At 40.5% G+C, this 24418-nt stretch overlaps 1 protein-coding gene across 1 annotated transcript in view; it reads right to left on the bottom strand.

Moving 5' to 3' along the window:
• Nucleotides 1–7387: 7387 nt before the first annotated feature.
• fbxl17 (F-box and leucine-rich repeat protein 17) overlaps nucleotides 7388–24418 on the bottom strand; it is a 178010-nt gene continuing 160979 nt past the window's right edge. The window contains exon 13 of the transcript XR_015858440.1: nucleotides 7388–7533. The gene's annotated coding sequence lies outside the window, so the exon portion shown is untranslated. The remainder of the gene's footprint in view (nucleotides 7534–24418) is intronic.

The raw sequence follows: 24418 nt of genomic DNA, 5'->3' as shown, positions 1-24418 counted from the left end.
AAATATTCTGCGAACTAAAAAATTTCAAAGCAACAAACTTTGATCACACTTTAGGTTGGGCAGTTTAATTAAATGTTTTTAGTTTTCCAGTTATGAAAATTGTCTTTCCTCAATTTCACAACAAGGAGGAGTTTACAGAACTGTTATCCCCAATTAAAATATAGAAGTTAAAAACAAACTTGCTTTCTTTGTTACACTAACATTGTTAATGTCAGTAATTTATATTTCAAAAACACAGCAAACTCAGCGATTTAGTATTACTGGAATGCCTACCAAAAGAAATACCATTTTAAAGACTGCATCGTCTTTTCACTCGTGGACGCAGCGCTTCACCGTTGCTGATTTACACATTTCAATTTGTGTAGCCAAGCTTTGCAACATTCAAGCATACAACGGTTATCGGACGCCAACGCTGATAACTAATGCTAATCTGTGCTAACACTGCACCTCTGCTTTCCCTCTGAAATTAACCTCTGTGTTGGACTTCTAATGTATATTTGATACAAGATAAGTGGCTTCCCCAAGAGTTTTACTTTGATGCATAGGAGTAATTCGGGGTAACCTGACAAATTTCTGGCTTTGAGCCCAGGAGTTCTTCTAAAGTCTCACAGAGAGTCTCATACATTTAGAGTCTTAGGAGGCCCAGGATGAGGGCCGGTTAGCACCTTTTGTTTAAAGGCCGCCAATCTTTTGCCAACAGGACAATTGAAGCCTGTATAATAACACAGGCTCATTAAAAAGATGTGAGAATGTGGCTCGGTTTGTCTGGTGTCAACATGGCAGCTCGGGCAGGCCGGCAGGTGATTAAGGACATAAAAAGGGAGGGGGGGGGAGGATGAATCACAGACGGATGACAAATCAAAGGGGAAATGGGATATGAGAGTGCAGAAATAGAAGAAATACAGATGATTCTCCACAAAGAAAGGGGTAGCTGAATGGTCAGTCAACATTTGGAAGCAACGTGTCCATCTGTTTCCACACACAAGACTCAAAAGCTGATTCAAGAGAAAAAAAAATATTGCATCCTTATGTTTGTCTTTCTCTGGCAACAAGTTGCATCTCTTCGTAGTTTCCAATTGCGTGTCAGTCGGTCTGGGCCTTTCCGCTTCGAGTGTAAAATATTTGATTGACACAATGACAGTTGTTGACGTTCTTTCTCTGCCTTTCTTATCCTACTATACTTAATTACCAGCCACAACAACAATAAAAAAATGTACAAAATGTATAATTGTGCAAGTGTACCTAATAAAGTGTCCAGGGTGTATCCATTACAAAGATACAAACAGAAGTAACAATGGAATACCATAGATCAAGTAATGTAATAGGATTCAATGTATTTAGCGAGTGAAATACGGTACCTTCAAAATTCACCTTGTATACAGCTCACATAATAAATGCGATGCTGTCTTGCGCGCTTACGCAACAGAATTGCCGTACATGTATTGTGTCTTGTAAGCCTATTCAAACTATTATACGCTTCAGACTGTAAGCAGAGATAACGCTGGTAGCATGCGTGGAAATTGGAAAATGGGATTCTGTGTCTTCAGGTTTACAGATGTAACATTTTCATGCCCACTTTATTGGAAAACGATCATTATTTTTGTGCGCAGTGAGATGGCGATGATATGACAAGCCACTTAGTATCACGTCCCACATCAAAAATTGCACATTTATCTTCCAAGATCGAAACTGTGGGATTTAAAGCATGCCAAACCTAAGCATCCATATCCTGTATTTTCCTAAAGTTGACACGAACATTCCTCATTGGGCTCATCGGGTACATTAGCTCTCTTCCCCGCTCTTCTGCCTGGCTTTTTTGATACTCTTCCTCCTTGTTCAAGATGCACATTAGATTAAATATTTTATCGTCACACTTAATGCACTTAGAGCGTTGGCAAACTAAATCACAGGAAGACGGCATGTCAGAGAGGAGACACCTTGGGTTGACTAAGTCGTGGCAAGCTGGCACAAATCGATGAGCTGGACTAATCAGATGGATCTGCTGGGGCGGGCCCTGCCCTGAATTCAAATGATGGACACCAGATGGGGAGCGATGATGCCATTAGTAAGTACAGCATTAGAAAGTCAGACAGCAAAGTGTATGGACAAGGTCTTCGTCGTCAACAAGGAATAAAATCTTCAATACTGCCAGTCGAAGTTCGTTTCATTCCTAGAATCGAGATAGCCAGCGTGTGTTTGAGCTAGAAAGATGTGTACATATATTTTTGCCGGACTCCACTTGGGAGTGCCAGAAGCTATCAGAAGAAAATGAATGCATCAGACTTAAGGCACTCACTACAAATGTCAAGGCACAAGAGATGTTTGATTCTTGTATCATACAAACACATCCATGTAATTCCAGTCATACGACTTTATATTGCTCATCTTGTATTAAAGAGTTGAAAGAGAAAAGCAGTTAAAAGTTTTCTAAGAGATTTGGACATCCCAACGACTGATAAAGTATTAAACTTTCTTTAGCCGGATTGTTTCCATCAACAAAGCAGCTGTTTTCTATGACCGACACCCAGTTTATCAGAGAGCTTACAGTAACGGTGTTTGTTTTTCTCTCTCATTGGTTCCACTGTGAAATGAGTGAGTAGCAGAATGTCTACACACATATGACCCAATTGTCTAAATGTTTATTTAGCCTGTAACTAACGTGCTTCTCGAGTTTTATTGTCAATGTTGGGATATTCCATCATACAGCCAAATTATTAAATAAGTAGGCCGATATGTGTGTGTTTATCTGCGTGTGGGCTTGAAGAAGATCCCCACAGCCTACAAGCCGCCAAAAGCAACGAACCCCTGTATACTCGTGGTTCGGCACCTTTGAATTCACAAACAAAAAATTTTAACCCTTAACCCTTTCAACATTTTTTAAAAAGTTGGGATCAAGTCCGAAGAAATTACTCCGATTTATCCAAGCCAGAAATGTCCAGCATGGTCCCAACCATCTCATTACCAGCACCTGAAGAGGCGCAAATGACAAATCACAGTATGTGATAAATAAAGATGACACTGTGAAAATCTTCTGGCTGCTCCCTATCTCATCATTATGAGCGCATTATGAGAGCATTATGAATGAATGTAATAAAAGTGAATTAAGGCAGGACACCGCTGATACCGATATTATGAGCGCATTGTACTTTCCCTATCATGACTTCTGCGATGAGGGCTTCAATTTGTAGAGGTTATCCTCAACCGTGAGTGATACTTAGTATACATGCAATCACGAGTGAAAAAGCTGCAAGGAGAGAGGGGTGGGCGACTATCAAGTCCTCTTTGGTGCTCTACTCTTTCATTACAGCAATGAACGCACATTCAGTTCTGCATGCTCAAGTCTCGATTTGAAACCCCGCTACGAAATTGATGCTTCACTGTCTTTTTCTGGCTCTGCCTTAGAAATAAATTATAGAGCCACGGACGGGGGACAAAGCTAATAGCCAAATTGTTCAAAGCAAAGTGGCACAGAAATAGCAGCATGAGATTGTTCGAGCTACTGAACATTAAATCTCTTATTAATGCCACTTGATTCTCTGTTCAAACTCGACTTTCTTAGCTTCTCACTGTGTCATTGCTCTATGGGAGAGGCCTTCATTGAGAAGCTCAGCGCTGCATCATTTATGAGGCCACAATAGCATTAATGTATGTTTAGCCTGCTAATTGTCGCCGCCATTATTACAAAGTTTTCCAACAGTCCCTTTTGTCATTCTGCACATAAAAAAATGATCAGGAAGAAGATTATTTTATGCCCACTGGAATTTCAAACAATGACAACTGTGATTGCTATCGGGGTCGACCACCAAGAGGCTGGCGACAAATAATTTGCAATGCCATCCATCCAATGTCAAAAAGTGAACATTTTGGTTCTAGTGCCATCTTGAGTTAAAAGTAACCCAGATGAAAAAAAAGAGGATTTTTTTTTTTTGTTATCTGTTGCTTGGTAGATGTTTTGCTCTGTGTCGCGAGCCAGCTATCATGATACTTGCTTTTGTCATATTTGTTAAAACTGTCAGTGTACTCTGACACAGCACACAGTATGACACAAGTTGTGATTGACAACGTGTCAATCGTTTCTTGGGCACTCACAGGCAGACTCAAAGCAGGCACACCCTTACTGACCTATTACTTTGGGCTTCAGAGGTTTTGTTGAAACTATGGTGGAATATTCTTGAAAATAAAATAAATGCTTATTCCTTGTTTGCTAATAACAACCAGAGACAAAGTAAGGAAGCAATAAAAGGCAAAATAAGAGTGAGTGGGAGATATTTTCAGAGCTGAAAAGACAGCTGAGATGATGCAAAAGTTTGATTCATCACTTTTTTTTTTTTAACTGATTGCACATTCAGCAAACAGACTTTGCTCAGCAGCCCATGAGCTGCCACCTAATTAGCATATGTCCCAGACAGGCCATTGTCAAAAAAACACTTCTTGTTTCCCAACTGACCTCACAGTGACTGATTGGTCCAACTATTCTTCAATCGCAAGAGATTATCTTTTCCTGTTCTTAATTTGTCTTTCTCCGTTGAAGGATTGATTTGGGAGTTATGACTTTACCTTTCAGGAGTGACGCCCTTCACACGTGCAATGTGATGTCATTAATTCTCTCACGCTCAATGACGTGATGCACGGAAAACGTGAGATCAATCACAATGATTTTCAGATAACCGCCGAACGTTGAGGAATGACTATGGCGGCACCTACCTCAACTCATGAATCAGAGGAAGTAATAACACAATATCAGATATAATCCTGACGAAAGCCTTGAAATAATGTGCCTGATACTACATGCGAAGAGAACACACTTGACTTACCTGAAGGATTTGCAAAGGCATCTAGACTTTGAGGACTTTTAAAGCTATTTCACCCTTCGCCTGAAAGATATTTTTGGATTTAGGAACTCTGAATTCCCCAAACATTTACAATGATATTCATTCTTAACCACCCTTCAAGAGATTTCATTTTGATGAGTGTGGAACTCTAGATCTTAACAGGCTGTATGACGTGGAGTGTCCTCAAGCTGCCCCGTTGTTGCCTTTGAGAGAAGTCTTTAGTATAAGTGCGTGTGTAGAGCAATTTAGGAGGGATGACAAAAGTCCTTCACAAGTGAAAGTCTAGTTTGCTCTCCAGGATTTGTACTTGTGTTTTTATAGTGTGACTACATCGTCTCTGTACATTCTCTCATATTTGGTCCCAGGCTCCTCTTTCAGCTGTTTACAAATGTTTTGGAATAACACTGCATACAAATCTCAATGTTTAGATCAATTTTCTTACTTCAACAAAACCTGTTTTGGAAAGCATTCATTTATCTTTGAACATCTTCCAAAGTTTCAAGTAGATTTTGCCCTGGGGCTCGAAAGCTTAATTAGATTTCTATGTGGACTCTGGAGCAACACGTTGGGATTTGGCATGGTTGAGATATTTTGGATATCTGACTCTGGAGATCTGATGAGTGAAGCATGTAAATCCCAAAATGTGTGATGTTGCTGTCAGTATTGCGCATTTCAAAACCTGTGATCTGGTATAAACACCAAAGGCACACTCAGAACCACTGTGTTTGACTAATACCATCTTGTCAGCACCATGTATCACTGCGGTCCAGGATATTGGAGCAATTACCTTCATAGAGCCCCCCCACTAGCTGCAAAGAGGTCATCCGAGTCCAATTCATCTGCAAGACCCAGTCAAACAGACCTAACAACAACAACGTCGTCATAATTACTGGTGGCATTTGAAGACAGAGAGGCCAAGCGGGTCTGGCCTCCGCTGGTGTTTTATCATTAAGACAAAGAACAGAAGAAGACTTCTATCGGACAGCGAGCGGCCTCTCACTCATCTCAAACAGATGTCCGCAGGGTTTTTGTGACAATCGCGACACAATCACATGCATTATCCGCATTCCCTCAAGACACGCTTTCAATTAGTCTGGCGTTCCCGATCTGAAAGTTCTTCCGTTCTTGTCATATTGAGAAATGACGCTGCATTTGAGACTGTTGTCCCATTCGGTGCTTTCAAGGTCAAACCTCAAAGTGTTTCAGTCAAACGCAAACAAAAGACATGGCTGACAACCATGATAAATTAAACTTGACTCCCTAGGACAAACACAATCCATTCAAGGGTTGACCTCAGATTTGTTTGGATTTCGAAACATTGGAAATTGCAATTACCCAGTTCCAGTGTCAAACGATCTCTATAAAACTGTCATAAAAAAATATAATAAGCAGCACGGTGTTCCAGTGGTTAGCGCATGAGTCGCACAGTTTTGTGTTCTGGAAATTTAAATCTCTACTCTTGCTTCAGTGAAATTTGCATGTTCTCATTTAATCCTCTCATCAAATTTCTCCGAGTTCTGATTGCAATCCTACCTGCAGAGGTTAATTTTTAAATAAAATGATTATAACTAAACGCACCTCTTTTATGATCCTGTGCTGAGTATTTAAATATGGTGATTCGAATGGGTATCTTCTGTGACATCCAACAATAATCTTAGACTCGTCTAATTACCGAGCCTGAGGGGGATTCGAGGGTGCTCTGTCAGGTTCGAATATTTATCCTGCCTCATCAAACTGCAGTAAGAGCGTGTTTGAAACGGCTCTGTGCTGTGGATGCTAATGAGTTAATGAGCTGAGTGTTCTTGTTAGCCTTGTTTTGCACGGCATGAGGTCCAATTGCATTTCCATGCCAAGAAAGCGGGATGAGCAGTTACTGCATGACCGAAAACAATAGAAAAAATATTTTAGGAGCATCACAGTACCGAGATCGACCCGTGAGAGACAACATGGTGCCACAGGGCATCCTGCAGTATGTCAGAAAATTGAAAGAACAAAGAGTAGCAGTAAAAGAAGAATTAAATGAAGCTAGGCTAGCTATTAACTTATCTTGTAGAGCCTTACATTGCAGATGCAAACTCTTTTCATGATTATAGTGAGGAACTTTATACAGACATATCTAGAAGTCATAAACTATAGGTGCTTTAGAAACACAAAAAATTGACCTTAGCTAAGGTGTACAAAACCTTGAGATCAAAACCAATTTATGTTCCCAATGACATTCGTAGTGAACATCTCTATGCAGACATAGCAGGACCAAATAGCTTTTTTGGAACATCACCCTGGAGGAAGAAACCTCAGCACTGTAAATATATGTTGTGCAAAGCAAACCTCGTATCACCCATTTCTGTGGCATGCGTCACATCCGAGCAGCGGTAAAAGAAAACACATTTGCCTTCATGTCAATCAAAGACACATCACAAGGAATTGCAGGGGGAAAAGAGGGCAAGGAATCTCTTTTGAAGATAAATAAGCAAAAGCGTGTCCCGATTTGCTCACTGTCAAGCACACAGGAAGTACATTGCACGTTTCCCGCTCTCACCTGTAGCAGATTCTCTGTGGCTTCCCCCCATCCGCTTGCTTCTCTCATGCTTTTTTGCCTCAGGCAAGACATGGGACCTCCTGACATGGGAGAGGCAGGCACATGGGTAGCAATGACAGTTTTCCAATGGATTTGTGGACCAATGCAGGTCTTGGAATACATCTGTGGAGAGAGAAGGGGAGACGCAATGAGATGGACAAAGACAAGCATGTGGTCTGAATCTGGAAAAGTGATGAGGTTTCATGCAAAGATTGCATTGGTCCAAATTTACTCAAAATTCAAAGTACGAATAGGATGAATCTGTATGAACCGATTGCAGATAACATCGGGAAAATCTAATGTGCCCGGTGAGCTATTTTAAAACTGCCACTCATGTGGTCCCTGAGGTACACCTGTTGGTGACCCCAATGAAAAATAATATGAGGGTCACTAATGGTTCCTTAGACCTTTGCGGAGTGCGTGGGTTTATTTCCCAATCAATTATGGTATGACTGGAAGTGGCTGTCCATCTGTATGTGCACTGTGATTGACTGGCGATCGATCCGACATGTAATTCAGCTTTTGCCTTGACCCAGGGATTAAAAAAAAGGTGACTAAATGGAAATCATTATGCTAAAGTTATTTTGAAACTCCAAATAAAAAGTAATAGAAAACCAGTGCCAGTTTGCCTATTTTGATATTTCAAATAAGTGGTGAAGGGGATGGATGGCGATGAATAAAATGGCACGATACTGTTTTTGCAAAATATTTGGGGGGGGAAAAAAGTACACTTTTACCATGTTGTGTCCAACACATAAGCTACAGAAGGGCTGGAAATTTTTGCGTACTAAGCATATGGTATTGGAAAAAGTTTCATGAGAACAATATATTTAAGCAAACAGTTAGATGTTGAAGTTATTGCTGGCTATTGCTTCACACTGTGTGCTAATAACAACCAGTGATGGTTTCGATTGAACAACTTTAAAGACGCTATTGTGCCTCAAAACATTTTTTCTTCAAAGGCTGATGAGTCTCTACCATCTGTTCTAACACAGATGAAAAACAGCCTCTTGGCTATCTATGGCAAATTTATAGCGGCACTATTATTGTCAACTATCCCTGTTAGATTGTAAAAACGATGTTAAAAGGTTTTAATTGACCAAAAAGGATTTTTTTTTTCCATTTAGACCGACAGATCTGGTGCCATGTCTTGTTTTGTTGCATAAAATGCACACATTTTCATTCCTGGTGGCTACTAATCCCTGAGCTCCAAAAATATTTATTATAATTGCTAATGGCTTGTTTTACACATTGTCAGTTTATTGCTCTCTATTCCCACGCAGACCAACTGCCAGCTAACAAGAAATTTATAGTCCGTTCCTCTTGTTGTTTTGACGAAATTAAGTGGAATCAGATGAGAGGGTTTTTTTTGTGGAGCTTTGAGAGTGGTCAATGTGCGACAGGTCTTCTCACGAGTAGTTTATGGAATTGGCTCGTGGAGACACGCATTTGAGTGGGCGGGATATATTGCGTTACAATGCAGAAATTTCGAAGATCCATCCGTCCATTTTCTATAAAAAGGAATATCCAGACAATGACATTGTACCTTCCTTAGCAAAGATGGATACTTTTGAAAATAGTTGCTTTTTATCGATCCACTCTAGCGTGGTTGTCTTCATTGAGCTGGGAGAAATGTCAACAGTGAAACTAATTGATTGAAACGTGGTGCATAGTTTTACTTTGATGGAATTTGTTCTCATTATCTGGGCCTTTATACTGTAAATGTGAATCCTATATACATTTTAGGGTATAACTTTATTTTCTATATTGATCCAATAACATGTTTTGTGATCTTGATGCAGAACCAAAATATGGATACCAGAGCAGAGACCTCCATCCATCAGTCCAGAGGAAACCATTTATTTTACAAGAAAGAAATAGCAATATGCCAAAATTCAGATCACTTTTTTTTAAAAAAAAGAAATTTCTTTGCGTGATTGAGATCAAACGAGTTTTTGCAAACATTTGGTGAGCAGCTTCAGTATGACCTAAGCCATGTTGCTCAAGCTCAATTGTCTTTGTGATCAAAAGATCCCTCAATGCGCCTCATTTTTAAACATCAAAAAGCGTTTGCGTGATTTTTCTCATGAAAGCTTTTGCTGCCATTCAAGTCACTTTTGGAAAAAAAAATCTTTTCTGGAAAGTTTTATGCTTCAGTACTTGGGGACTATTTTGTAGAATGTGGTAAATTCTGCATTTTGATTCTAATGGGAAAATTATAAACTTGATCGTTTTTATAGTATAAAGGGAAGCAATGAATAAGGGGCGTAGGGATCAGAGTAGAACTACTGAATCCAAATGACCCTATCTATTATTGTTATTATTATTATTATCATCATTAATTCATTAAAAAAATAAAATTTATAGATCTCCCCGCCACAAGAGCTGAATGCAAGAATCGCCCGACAAAAGCTGCATCCTTATCGCAGCGTTATGGATGAATAGGAGAAGACAGATTGAGGAGGGCTTGACCGCCATGGGATAAATGAGGGCCAGATAGGTCATTGTTTTGGCAGGCAACAAATACTGGTAAAATGTTAAACAATGAGCAAGTGTGGGAGAATTAGTAATTAAAATGTATGACAGGATGTGATTTCAGTGCTGAAAAATGTCATTAAAACTGGACTGTGTCGACTTTTTTTTTTTTTTTTACACATGGCCATTGTCTAACATCTGGTGACTTACTGCAGCAATAGCTTTTTTTAGCCACCAGGTAACCCCCAAGGTGTAGCATTGATGATGAATCATTGTGATTCTCTAAGAACATTGTCAAAGTGATCATTTGAAAATGTTCCCTAAGTTATAATTTTGAGAACTGCGACTCAGCGACTGACTGACCCATGCACAAGTCCAACTAGCTGCAACATGTGTTCTTAGCGTGAAATAACGTTTTGAAGCGCCAGCTATATTATTTCATTGAACGACAAAACAACCTGCTGTGATGGTCAAGAAAAAAAAGCAGATTGAGATTGATTGAGGAAAGAGACTGTGGATATTTGAGTGGCTGCTGGCAACCCCATTTATTGACTGCACAGAACACAAACTTGCATTCGTTTTTTGTGTCCAAAAGACTCTTCACGCTTCGCTTTTTAGATGCAAGTATATATGAAATGTTTCATATTCTTGGCAGTCATGAACTGGATCTTATTTTGTACACGTGATATGTGAATGTTGGCGAAAGATCATGCGATGGCATTTTTTGACATTTGCAGCTGAAGTAGTTGTGGACAGTCAGCGATGAAAACTAATTGTAGAAACCCGGCTACAGGTAGAACAACCAGATGGCAGAATATCTGATTAAACTATGTATCTACCTCTTGACATTTATACAAAAGAATAATAGCTTTATGTTCAAATAAAAAGGGCCCGGTATTCATATTGAGTCAACTGAGATGAGATCATTAGTATATGTATATATATTTATAAAGAAAACATAATTAAGCACCCATACTGTAAACAACTAGCCAAACAGATCCACGTTGTCTGCAGGCAAGAAGCAATTAGTAAACAAGGAGATGCTTTAATGTAATGATTCTGCTGTATTCTTCTGTCTGTTGTCTTCACAAGCCTTCTTTCCTTCATTTAGAGCCTGCTGGTATAAGACAAACACGGTGGCCCAAACAGGCCTCAATTCATGCCACTAACGTCTGGAGAGTTTTATTGCTCGGCTGCCAAGGAGCCACTGGAGATTCGCTTTATCTCTGACTTTGCATCTCTGCACCATCCATCATGTCACAGGCTGATAGTGAAAAGCTTTAGTCACGTACACAAAAGCGTCTCTGGCACATTTCCTACATCTACCTGCCCACATCTACGACTGTTTTTGTCTCGCTACTTGTACTGGAGGGGGAAAAGGTTAAATCAGGTTGTTTAGATTGGCTGTCTCTGGGTAAATCTTCTGGGCTGAACCCTTTGGAGTGAGGTCATGGAAGAGCAGTCGATATGGATTAAGCCAAATTGCTGGGTTGCTTAAGAAAAAAGAGTCAATGTGGCTCAGAAAAACCCTTTCAAAACTCCTTTTTATTCAGGCAACACCTTCCAATACATCCAAACATCTATTGGGGCTATGCAATGAGATACACTCCGAGCTGCACTCCGCCTCAAAATGGATCTGATGCTTAACTTGGCAGCAACTCCATCAAGTTTCCCAGAAACCACTGGCGGTGGTTTATGCAAAACCTTGTAAAATACAACAGCCAATACCGGCCAACCAACCAACCAATGTCGGCCATAAAAACATACTTGGCGGGGAGAGCATAAACATTTCTTTTACATTTAACTCTATCGCACATGACATAGGCATGCTACGAAATAGTATGTTGCAGAGCTAGTCCTATGACACACACACGCACACACACGTACACAGCGAACACAAAGTCCGACATTCCTTCTGGTTCTGATTATCCGGGCATCATGAGACATTTGCGTGGGTGACATTTCCAAAGATCCGTCACTCGAAACTCTTTCAACTTTCCATTCGGAATGTGTAGGCTACATTATATATATTTTTAAAAAAATGAAAGCGGTACCAGGGTGTGTTTCGTTGACACATTCAAGAAATTCCATAACGATAATTACTCTCCAGTTCAGATTAGTGAATGGCCCACAGATGGTGACTGATATTGGAGGTTGTGTTTTTTTTTTTAGATGAACATAACTTCAGGGTGGCTTCAAAGGAGAAGCGAAGATTATTTTCGGGCTTTCTCTACAGTTGTGATATGTAATTAATTGTTAAGCCACACATTTGCATTTTGTGTTAGATATTAGACCAACATTAGCAGTAAAAAGCTCATTCATTCATTATTCAATTATCATAGATTGTTTTGCTGCAGAGTCGTACCAGATTCTTTTTTTCTGTCGTGACGCTCGAAGAGGCTGTAAAAAAGAAACCAGCTCCTTTTTCCCATTTAGTTCAAGTATGTTGGACTACGAACCTTGTTTGTCTTGGCCGCAACTGCCCCGTATGGCTATTTCCTTAAGTTTCCTGTTATTGTTTCCGTTTCCCCAACATTCTTATCCAGATTTAACAATCAAATGGCATTAACTTTGTGTTGGGACACGATAGGTTTTACCTAGTGTGACAAGAAAGAAAAACATTGTTTTACACCGTGCCGGGCAGGTATGTCATTTTCTCGGTGTCGGATTCAAATAAATACCAAGATAGCATGTTATTGTTTGAGTGTGTTGGGCAGGTGAGCCCCTTACCCACTCTCACAAACACAGGGCGGATCAAATTACTCTCACTGAATTGTAATCGTGCCAATTAAGGGATCACATGCTAAACCTGTCTTCGCTCAGCATGTGACTGACATTATGCCACAATCTTCAGGAAGGGCCTTGGGCTCCACGGACTATAATATCCATCACCCATAAAGCACCACGGCGGCCCTGGGCTGCCCATCACAAACGGAACCATCTGCCTCTTCCATCTGTACCCACTTTGTTAATTATTTTTTGGGCCCGGAACAACCCTTCCCTCCGTCTTCTCCGTACCAACTTTTGAGGTTGCTCTTGCCTACGTGCGGACATGTTTGCCTGTTGCCATGACATTAAATCCCGGCCGGCACCTTTTCGGTTATTTGTGCGTGAAGCGTATCCCTTGTGTTGTCCGCTGATAAGACTCCAAGCTGCACTCCAGGCTGAGTGCCTCTTGTGTCTTTCAACGTCTTAATAAAAATGTAGATTGCATCACATGTCTACTTTTTAATCATCCCAACCCATCGTTCAACACATTTGTACGTGCACCCCGTGTGCGTACGTATATTAAACTTCCAAAAGCCCAAAGCTCTTATCTGATTAATGAATCGGAGTCTAGTTAAGCTGGGTTAGCCTGCGGTGGTTGCATAAATATTGCCATGTGGACAATTTTTTTAAGCCCACCAATCTCTTCATTATTACTATTTTAACCTGTGCATCTTCTGAGGTCATATCAGACATTCTAATTGTAGCCTGACTAAATTAACTAGCAAATTGCCTTCCTGATAAACTCAATATAAATACTTAAGATGCTTTTCTGATTGAATTTGCGACTTGTAGGGCAAGGAATCAGACTTGGTAATGGGAGCTTGAATCAAAAGAGACATCCCTCTCTATAAGGTGATAGATTTCTCCCAGCCAATCAGCAAATAAATAAATAACATCCATAAATGTATATCCATTGCTGTTCTATAATGCTTCTTCTTATGAAAGCCAATCCATCTGAGGCTGAGTACACCCTCACACGCAGAAGGGTCTGAAGAGGGTCAAGAACTTCTCGACTGTGAGGCAGCCACGCAAACCACTAGTCCGGTAATCCAGTCAGTTATGATACAATGATAATAAAATTGGAAATCTTGTTAGTATGAAGTTATACGTCTTATCAAGTGAACACAATCATAACATCATGATGAAAAATGGCAGTATTATGAAAATAAAATTGTTAAACTAGGATATAAGCAATAAGATCAAGCCAATTTTCATTCCAGTTCTAACATGGAAAATCGCATTTAGCTGCATGTACATAAAATCAGATCTCTGTCAAATCTCATGAGATTATGTTGAAAATTGTGGTGTCTATGCGGGATTTTATGACGAGTAAAAGGATAATCATGGGAAATGTGACACGGCATTATACAGGGATGGTTTTTGGAGCCATGTCAATAAGCAATTCAAATACATCAAAATCATTTTGATTCCCACCTACCACACATTTTCTGACCCCGAAACATTTTCTCAAATAATGTGTGTTGAGCTTGCACCATCACTTAGTAAAAGATGATGCAGTAAAAGTCTCTGGTAGGGGAAAAATAAAATACAGCTTTTGTTTTTTGTCCACCATCACACTTATTACATTGTGTGGTGATTTAAAAACATGTTTTATGTAAGATTCATGTCTTCATCTGCTTAAAGGCCTGTTTATCCCATCAGAGGAAGAAAGCGAGAGACATTGGCAAGCGCTGTCAAACCAGACTAAAGGCTCGGCGTCAACAAAAAGCAAGCAGGCAGACCTCCGTGGAGGGAAGTTAATTTGCTCCTGATACATCTGTTGTTAAAATGTCGTCTTAGTGTCACAGTGTTTGGGAGCTTTGTGGCTTGTCAGAGAGAGTCCAATATTTACTTCAGTGACTGTGGGACTGAACAATAACTCTTAATTGCTGCTCACCTTCACAACTTAACTTGACACACCAAGGAAAAAAAAAGGTTTGTTTTCTGCCATCATCTGGGACAACCAACAAAAACGGTTTGAGGATGGGCGGGTGTATGTAAAAGCCAAATACATTACACTGGACTATATGAATGGTTGGGTTGACTTTTAATTGCCCTTTTTGGGCTATTTTCAGCAATAATTGTTGATATTTTGTCTGTAACTCATTTTATAATTATTTTATGTACATTGAACAGCAGTAAAAACATATTTTGGCACTAAAAATGACATCACTCAGGGCTCACGTATAAATGACCAGTCACGGCTCAGCTTGCAAACTTCACATGAGCCGTGATTGGTTGTTACCCAAGCCGTGAGCACGTGTGATGTCATTTTCCGTATTAATGAAGAAACTCACCTCCCGAGGAAATAAGGTATTGTAAGCTCCCTCTACAACTTTTTGTTCAACAAGTGTTAAATTGGTCAAATCTCAAATTAATTCAGTCTATTTCCATTATTTCCTAAGGGATGAACTGAACACAACTGGAATATGCACATTTTTCTCACATTCCAAGGCATGAAACTTGCACATGAAATCGCAAATAGATGCACACAAATCAAAATGATTGTCTGCGCCCTTAAGGACTCAATAAAACACAATCCGTTATATCTTCTGGCTGAACCTGCGAATGCTTCATAACTCGGATAAATCTTGAAAATATCTACAGAAAGAGGCTGTAAATAATGCGGGCGTGTATCCTTCTGTGTTTGGAGCTAAAATTTGGAGATATACAGTCGGAGTCGAGCTCGGAGTGTCACATGCAGGAGTTTTACTGCGCAGGCTATCGACTGAAGGGCTGTTTTATTAAAGTTAAAGATGGAGGGCCGTGCCCCTTCCACCACCCAAGCCCAAACTTAAGTGCTTGCAAGCGAGTAACTCTCCAGATGTGTAAATCTGCCTCCTGCTTCAGACCGCTCACAACGTCTGCAATATAGTCCCGGTGCCGTGTGTGGTGTTGTGGGATCAGCGGGGAGTGTTTGTGTCTTGTCTTATGTTTATGACGCCACTATGTTGGGCTTTAAACACACACTGAGGCTCGCTGTGATTGACTCCCTTGACCCTGTCCTGTCAAAACCGATATGCAAAGGACGTCATCCAATTTGCAAGCGTGCGGGGAGATGAAATAAAGAAAAGGAGTAAAAGGGCAAAGATTGTATAAAGACCTTGTAAAAAGCGGCCGTATATACGTCAAAGTGAGAGGCGCCGTCGGCCTCCTTATCTGCGTTTACAAGTTGTTTAAGTCTCGCGCGCCTCGTCGAGGGATCGGAACGGGGAAGACATGCTGCGGGATGAAAAATCAATACGGCGGGAAATTAGATCATAAATGGACCGAGCGTAAGGTGGACCTGCCACTAAACATGTCTTACGCTTTCACGGCGATCGTATTTTGTGATGGCTTTATGATGTGTGTAAACAGACAGCAATGAGCTCATCTTTATTGCAACGCTTTTACAGTTGAAATATTGATGGAAATAATATTTGGTGTTTTCAATTCTTGAAATGAGTGGTCTATAAAGAAGTGACACCAAAGCTATATGGCACCCATTTAACATTGGAAAAACGTCACATAAAACATAAATGTTACAAAAAGTATGACTACTAAAATGATAATCACTTCTAAATTTACTTTAAAAAATAAAAACGTACACTCACAAGAAACCATGATTTATTATGTTGTGGATTCTATTGAGTGGTTCATTTTACCTTTTGCCTAGCTGCCCAAACATGGCTTAAAAAACCTTGGCGTGGGCACAAGATATTAATGAAATATTTATACAGAAGCAAGCAAAAGTCATTTTTCCATAAGATGTCCACTTTCAGCATTAATTGAAAAGGCCAAATGTGGTAAGATGGAAGGGTGGGACGTGCCGGATGATGTGAAGCAGTCAGTAGGGTGAGAGTATAAATACAGCAGGGATTATAAAGTCACCCTGTTCTGCTTTCTGCGCTTCATCTCTTGTGACAGAACAGAGAGGAAGAGGCTTACTACTGGCGTAAGTATGCATTGTCAAGTATGTGTGTGCGCGTGTGTGTGTGCAGCGTCCATCGCCGTTTATCACAGCTACAGACATCCAGTCAGGGTTGCGTCTACAGGCCCATCCCAGGCATGACCTCCGTGCCTCGCCCTCTATTTATCCATCCCCGGTAGATTACAAATCCAGATGAACTAATTTTTCCCGTCTTTATTTTCCCTCCGCCCATCGCATCAGCCTCCTCCAATATAGCTCAAAGAGTAATAGCAGTTTGGCCGAGTTCCAGATTTTGATTTTTCCTCTGAAAATAAATGACAAAACACCATAACAGTCGATAACAAGCTATCGAGATGCAATTTCATATCAACGAGTTGGTAGCTGCCGAGAATATTTGGATGAACGACTCTCCGTCGAGCCCCTTAAAACGATCCCGGGCTAGGATGAACAATGCTGCCATGACTCAGGGCCCCAAGGTGACAATAGGGGTCATTTAAAAGTTATTGATTTGAAGCCACAGGAGAAGAAATATTGCCACTATTCAGATGTTAAATAAATGAGTGAATATTTTTCAATGTCCTCAAAGATGATGTTGCATTCAGGTCATTTGAGTGCCAAGCGGCATCAACGAGGAACGTATAAACATAAAAGGACAGTCGTTATGAATGTCACTGGATGAAAGTCAGACTAGACAGGCTGCTTTGGAAATGTATAATCACATCTAAACGGAGAACATCAGCCTAGCTTGGCACAGGTGCTGGTTTTGGACGCGAGTCATCTTCAAACTACCTTTGAAAACAGCCAAGTCCGACTCCATCAATTATTTTCTGTAGAATACAGTTTGCTTTGCTTTCATGAAGGACTAAAGAAATCAGAATTTTTCTTTTGAGAGGCTGAAATAAATTTTGAGGTAAACAACGGCTTATCAAACAGGCTGTTGATTAATTTGGTGATCGATTAATTGTAAATCAACTAATTTATGCCTATAGAAAACAAGATTGCACCATCCTCAACTTTTCATTCTCAGAATATTTTTTTTAATCTTATAAAGACTTCACTATTGCAACATTACAGCTATGTTCTGGTAACTTTTTTGTGGTTTACGATTTTATTCTTTATTTTTATTGTTTTTATTTTCCCAAATAGTCATTCATAGAAAGTAAATAAGAAAAGTTTTCCATTCTGAAACAGAATCCGACTGGTTAATAATAAAAAACTGAAAGCATGACATCATAATAGAACTGTCTCCAAGTTAAAACTCGTCCACCAAGACAGTATGCATCTACCCACTCAATCCCACGCTGACCCCGAAGGCTAACACTTGCCAATCACAAACAATACGATTTGTCACAGTCGTACAAAAAGTGTTCTTCCTCATCATCCTCCTTCCACCCCCCGTGGGTGGGCAGCGTCACATTAGAGGTGCGAAGACTCGACATTACAAGCGAGAGCTGTCGACTTTAGAGTGGTGTCACACTTAGACGCCGCCTTATGTTTCATCTCATCGTCAATCATGTTTATTTTTACAAGCATTAAATATCCCTTAATGAATGCATATTCTTTGAAATTGCTCACACGCTGAGGCCACTCTGGGATGTGTCTCCATCGGAGCGTAGCATAAGTTTAAATGATGTCAGTCACATTATGACTGTGACAGAAAAAACATGAGCCCAAACATGCGTACCCACAGGCCTCGGCATATCACGCTCATTGTTCACTTTCGGCGCGGAGGGCTGTTGGAAGCGCTACACATCATGTGCATGGTGTGCATTAAGGCCTTGAAAATGACATCTCTTGCCCCCCCCCCCCCCACACACACACACAGCGAGTTTGACAGAATACTGTGATATGTGCAGAAGCACATTCATGCTTCCTCAGATCATTTCTGCCAGATTATTCTTCCTACAGTGACATCTCTAAAGTCAAAAGCAATCATAGAATTCTTGACTTTGATCAAAATCTTGGGAAACAATTAGCCTAAGGCTTGCCTACACACCAAGCAACGTGACCAAAAACTAGACAAAAAAATCCATTCGGCGATGTTGCACATCAAGCGGCTGACCTTTGTACTGCAATAGAATAACTACAACCCTCTGTGCTCCTTTTTATTTTTAACCAAAGGCTACATGGCATGATTGTCAAGTGAGAAATCGATTGCCGTGTCCACTGCAGCAGTTCCATTTCTCAAATGTACTTGTGCATTCCAATGACAGAGACTCTCTACGCTTCACTTTTCACACAGGTAATATGACACATTAGATCTACTATAGTTAATAATTATTGTATCAAGAATTTTTTTATGCTGTATTGTTTAAGTTTGGTGGGTTGGATGTCGCTTATACATGGTAATGTAATTTTATTGTGTTGGTCAAGCATCATCAAAGTTTAAGTGAGCATATCAGCGTTTTTAGATTTGTATGATAGGATAATGAAATGTTACCTAAAACACTGCATGTAAATTTAATTAGTTTTTATGAACGTGACCCCTTCACCCTGTAACCTAATATTTCTATTTACATTATTTGTGAGAGGAAAAATTGATTCCAAATGTGAACAAATGATAGGTTGTCAGAATCAAACTAATACAAGACCAGTCAAGCTCTAGCCAAGTTAAGTTGTACATGTGGGCATGATTCAACACTTGAACTATTTTGTTACTGGTAATGGAATATTAAACAGCTCCTGTCAACACCATCATCGACACGTGGGATTAACTGCGAGTAAATGTGACCGAAAGCAAGACGGAATGGCAATTTGCCCTCCAACTCTTCTTGCTCTTTTCATCTTGTTCAATTGGCAGCTTTGAAAAAAGAAATAAAAAAACAGCAGTTAACACTGCAATGGAACTAAAGTGGCGTTTCATTCATGCCGTTCCTTTCCTTGAGCCGGTGATTGAATTTTCCCCTCGCCTGCATAAAGCTAGCCCCCGCAGGAGCGCTGGTATAATCGCCATCGCAGGGCCGCCTGTTAATCCACCGAGAAGAGGCATGTGATGTGTTGTGTCCCGTCGGTCATACCCATCCAATCAAACACGCACGACACCCGAGAGCCTCTTTCTAGAGCGGTGGGTCGCCGGTGGAAGAGGACACACATGAATGCAATGACGATTGGGAAGTAGGCCAGCTGTTTATCTTATTTACAGATCGCAGAAGAACATCTTGTATCTGCTTTTTGTTCCCACATCTGTTTTACAAGGAAAAGCATGTGAGTTGGAGAATTGGAGGAAGAACAAATTTGCTCCAAGAGACAAACGTGGCATTCTTCTGTTTTCCGACAATAATTAGCTGTGAGAATTAAATTTTGGTCCGCTTAAGATCATCAAACAGACTGGGAAAGAAGCAAAATGAGTGCACAAGTGGCTTTGATATGTGATATGAACTGGTGACTAAAACAGCTAAATTATAAACTAAAATAATCAAGGAACAGCAAGAGGATTAACTATTTTATTTAAAGTCAAAAATAAAATTTTCATAATATGACTTAAAGGTTCCACGATGTGATTCTGTATAGGTGTGCATTGTTGAATCGAAAAACCTTGTTTACATTCTATCGTAGAAGGACTACAATAAAATGTAAACAAGGTTTTTTTCGATAGCTTGAAGAAAGCTCGAGTGGTGCTTAGGGAAAACTACATATAAAAAGCGCTGCATTTTGTTTGTTCGTCTTTGATCGACTTGATTAACATCAAAAACACAAGCAAAGAAAAGCTGTGGAACGACATAACCGCACTCTCTAACTGTGAAAATGAGCACCACTTCATATAGCCGCGGGCACTTACTGTAGACGCCGCTCAGGATAAACAATAAGAGGCAATAAAACACGACAAGATTTATAAAAAAAAAAAAAAAAAGTGGTCACAGCACTATATGATATCGTCATACGCTGCAACACTGACTCATTGTGGCACTAAAATTGCCACCAGAGAGAAAATACGTGCTATTGGAGTCATTATTTCCATACATGGCGTTGCATGCAACTTAAGATGGAGTCAAAGTGAGCACAAGCCTGTTGACATCCATTTGCCTCGAGGGCCATACGTTAGCACTCTTGTATACGCCAAGTAGGAACTAGCCTGAGTGTTATTAGCAAGCCTGCGATGTTTGCTCCGAGCGGAATAAACACTATAGGCTTGTGGATAAATCGTGAAGCTTTCATTTCCCTTTTATATCCCAACGCAACTCATCCCGCACATTTTCAGCATCTCTCGTTTTCTCTGGGAGATCAGTTTGTTATTCTGTAGGAAGAAAATGCTTCAATCTGTCTATTCGGTAATCTTTTCAACACACGGCATTTCATTAAAATAGCAAAAAAAAGAGTTCTTGCTCATTTGAATAATATGAAAAAAGCCAGAGTGAGGGCCCCCAGTCTTACAGTGCTGTATTAACCCTGGGGTCAAAACATGTGTGTCATATTAGAGTTGGTGTGTGTGAGTTCTGTTTTCATCATTGGTGTCCCTATTATTTAAAAAGAAGCATGATTATCCCAAGCACCACATGAAATCCAATGCAAAAAAAAAAAAAAGTCTACATGCAAGTTTACTGCAACTAATCCGTTCAAATGGAAAACAAAAGGTCGGAAAATAAAAAGTCTTTTGAATGTGTGTGTCTGGTGAGTGTTAATGTTTCTGCATGAGTGCGTGAGTGTGCATGTGTCTGTTTATTAACCTTACGCCCTCATCTCTGCTTTATGTCTTTAAGGTCCCAGAAGCCCAACGGTTGGCCAATACACACACCCTCACGCACACACACACAAAACAACACAACGCCTGCAGAATTCTTTTACATAAAGTCTGTTGTAATTTTATGCAATCAACTTTCCAGACAAAAGTGTAGGAAAGGAAAGAAAATATCGAGGTGTTCCTTCACTTCGAGGCTACGATATTGTGTTTTTTTTTTTTTTTTTTTGGACAGATGTTCTACAAGACATCGGAGTATGTGTGGGAATTTTTGCCCATTCATCAACCTTTGTGAGGTCTGAGTTCACCCTAAATGGGCGTGATGGTACAGTTTGGGTGGTTTGGGGGTTAAGGTTTAGAGGTGAGGTGTTAGATCACGGGTTAGATTAAGGTTAGCGTTCCATTGTAGAAGTTAGTTTCAGGACTTTGGGCAAAATGGTTTAGGGTGGGTGGAGGAGTTTGTACAATGTTATGGGTTAGGTGAAAGAATGAGGTCAGTGTTCGGATTAAATTCAAGGTTTGGGGTTGGGCTGGGTTATGAATGTGGTATTGGATAAGTGTTAAATTGCTGTAGGGTTCGGAATTAGAGTTTGGATCATGTGTTTGGGATGGCGTGACGATAAAGGTCAGTGCTTAAGTGTTAGAGGTTTGCTAGATTCAAACCATACAAACAACTACCGAATGTTTGTCCTAGAATATCCAAACAACAATTTGTATGTGTGTGTGTGTGTGTGTGTATACATGTGTGTGCCTGTGAACACAACGCAGTGGAAATACGTGTAGTGTACTGGAAGTTGAGCAATCGACGAGTGAAACAATATGAACAGATGGAAACACACAGATGTCTATAGATTCAGAGGTTGCCATCAAAGCATCCACTCCATCGTGCCCACTCCCCTCCTGGCAAGGCAGATGGTCTTAAATGGCTTTTGTTTGTTAGACTGACAAACACCCACCGACAAACTGTTTGCACCCGCCCACACCCGGACCAGGTAACGTCGATTCAAATCCATATGTGGCACTTTCACCTGGCACTTCAGTCACGCATGCTAATGACACCTTGTCTAAGTCGGAAAAAAAAAACATTGAATGCCAAGCACATAACATGTGATGGAAAGTTGGAAAATTATACATGTGCTGTCAAGAAAAGTTTCACACAGATTGATTTTCCAGGTACTGCTTTGAAATGAGGAACACGCATTTTATTCACAATAGACATCTGTAAAAAAAGAATCCGATTGTGTTGATTGACAATGTGCTTACAATTCCGGGTATTGCATGCTGGTACTGCGAGCTTCTCCTCACTTGCATCTCAAGGTAAGCTAATTGAACCGCAGTTGATTTTGTGTTATGTCAGAAGGGTCCGCAAAGCAGTTCAGAACGTTGCTGCAATAAAAATACTACAGGCCAGGACTGTTTTGAGGGAATGTGCATCCAAGCACACAAAGCAGATCAAGGCTGAATGAGTTGGAAAGGCTTTAGAAACATCAAGATAGCAGAATAACAAATCTTCTGTCGGTAAATGTTGACTTCAGTATGGGCTATCGTACGAGAGACATGCACGTTAAGGTATGTTCAGTGAGCTCAGGCTTGGCTGGTCGGGGGTGAGTGGCGAGTTCAGGGACAAATGCCAAAACTCATTGTGATTTCTTCCAGACAGTCACATGAGCAGAATCACGTTGCCAAACAAAACTGCAACTGGATTGCATCAGAACGAATCAACAGATTATGCTTTATGAGAAATTCATTTTTCAGAAACTAACGGCGATGACAGTTAGCAGCAGGTCAGCTTTGGTCAGTATCCCAAGGCAGATCTCGATGACCTTTGACACACCGCATCCTCAAATTGTCATCTATGATTAGATTGGTGGAGAAGAAGTAACAGGAGGGGTGAAGGACTGAATTGTTGCAAGTGAAAATGTGTTATGCTAAGCTTGGAATCTTCCATTAGGTGGGAGGTAACAAGGTCCATGGGTGCGGAGCTTGGCATTTGCTCTCTGTGGCAGCATGTCAGGTTACTGCGCCATTCTTTATTCTGGGAAATTTCTCTCCCCGTTGGAGTAGTGACCTGAAGCCACTGGAACCAGTGTCACATGGTAGCACGGGACACGGCGGCGACGGGGCATAAGTGGAGCGAGACGGACGGGCATTGACTCAGCAGATGTTTTTCCAGGGAAGAGGCGGGATTACACAGTTTGAACAAGAAAGTTAAAAGAAAAACAGCATTCACTGCAATCCTCTACTCAAGCTCAGGTTCTGTTTTCATAAATGCTTGTTTGCAGGGTTATGCAATTGCTGCTGAACTTTTCTTAGCACTGCATGAAACTGAAAGACAAAATCCAATTTGTCCAAAGTAGCAAGAAACATTTGTGTCGTGCTACCCCAAAAGCCCACGCAAGTTGTTCTTCGGCATAAGGCCGTGCCTTTGAAAGCAATTTGAGTAAATCAAAGTTTTATGACTGTGTCGGCGTTACAAGCGAGAAGTAGTGTAGGCTCACCTTGCGAGGTGGCCTCTGTGAACCTCTCACCTTCTTCTCTTCTTCACTTTCACCTGCCTTCCTATGCTCATAAATATTACAGCTGCCAGATGGCGTCTGTCGCTTGCACAACAACAGCGAGGCAGGCCGTTCTCTCGCTACCTGCAATTACGACCTAGCCGCAGAGTGAAAATCTATATTAGGACAGACCAAACTTTTAGTAGTTAGCCTGTCGAGCTCCTGGCATCGTTTCAAAATGAGTTCCTGCAGCTGAGCCCTTCATCATTTTTCATAAGCTAAACAAAGATGTGACTTTACAGGATTAGTTTGTTTTCTGCCCCCTTGGCTTACATGGCAGATGGGAAGTGGGACTGTTGCGTATACGGACTAATACCCACGCATACAACCTGTAGGAAAAGTTTTATGGAAAAAAATGGCAAAACTTTCAAATCAAAACTTTCAACGTGCACAAGCTTTTGAGGTGGAATACGCACTGCAGCAATTTTGGGAACCTTGGCAGTTTCTTAAAAAATTGTAATACCCTCTAACATCCATGCTAATTTCCATTTGCCAGTCTATGGTGTTTCCCATTTTATTTGAGCAATAAGCTAGTGGACTTTGATTGAACAATTTGTTGTCTAAATGTTCAATGTTTAATTTCCTTTACTCTTATTTGGAGAACAATGTGAGTGAGAGTCTTCT

Source organism: Syngnathus floridae, chromosome 5 (assembly GCF_059516105.1).
Source record: "Syngnathus floridae isolate MCC-2025c chromosome 5, RoL_Sflo_1.0, whole genome shotgun sequence".
Taxonomy (NCBI): domain Eukaryota; kingdom Metazoa; phylum Chordata; class Actinopteri; order Syngnathiformes; family Syngnathidae; genus Syngnathus; species Syngnathus floridae.
This window is presented reverse-complemented; position numbering and strand designations above follow the sequence as displayed.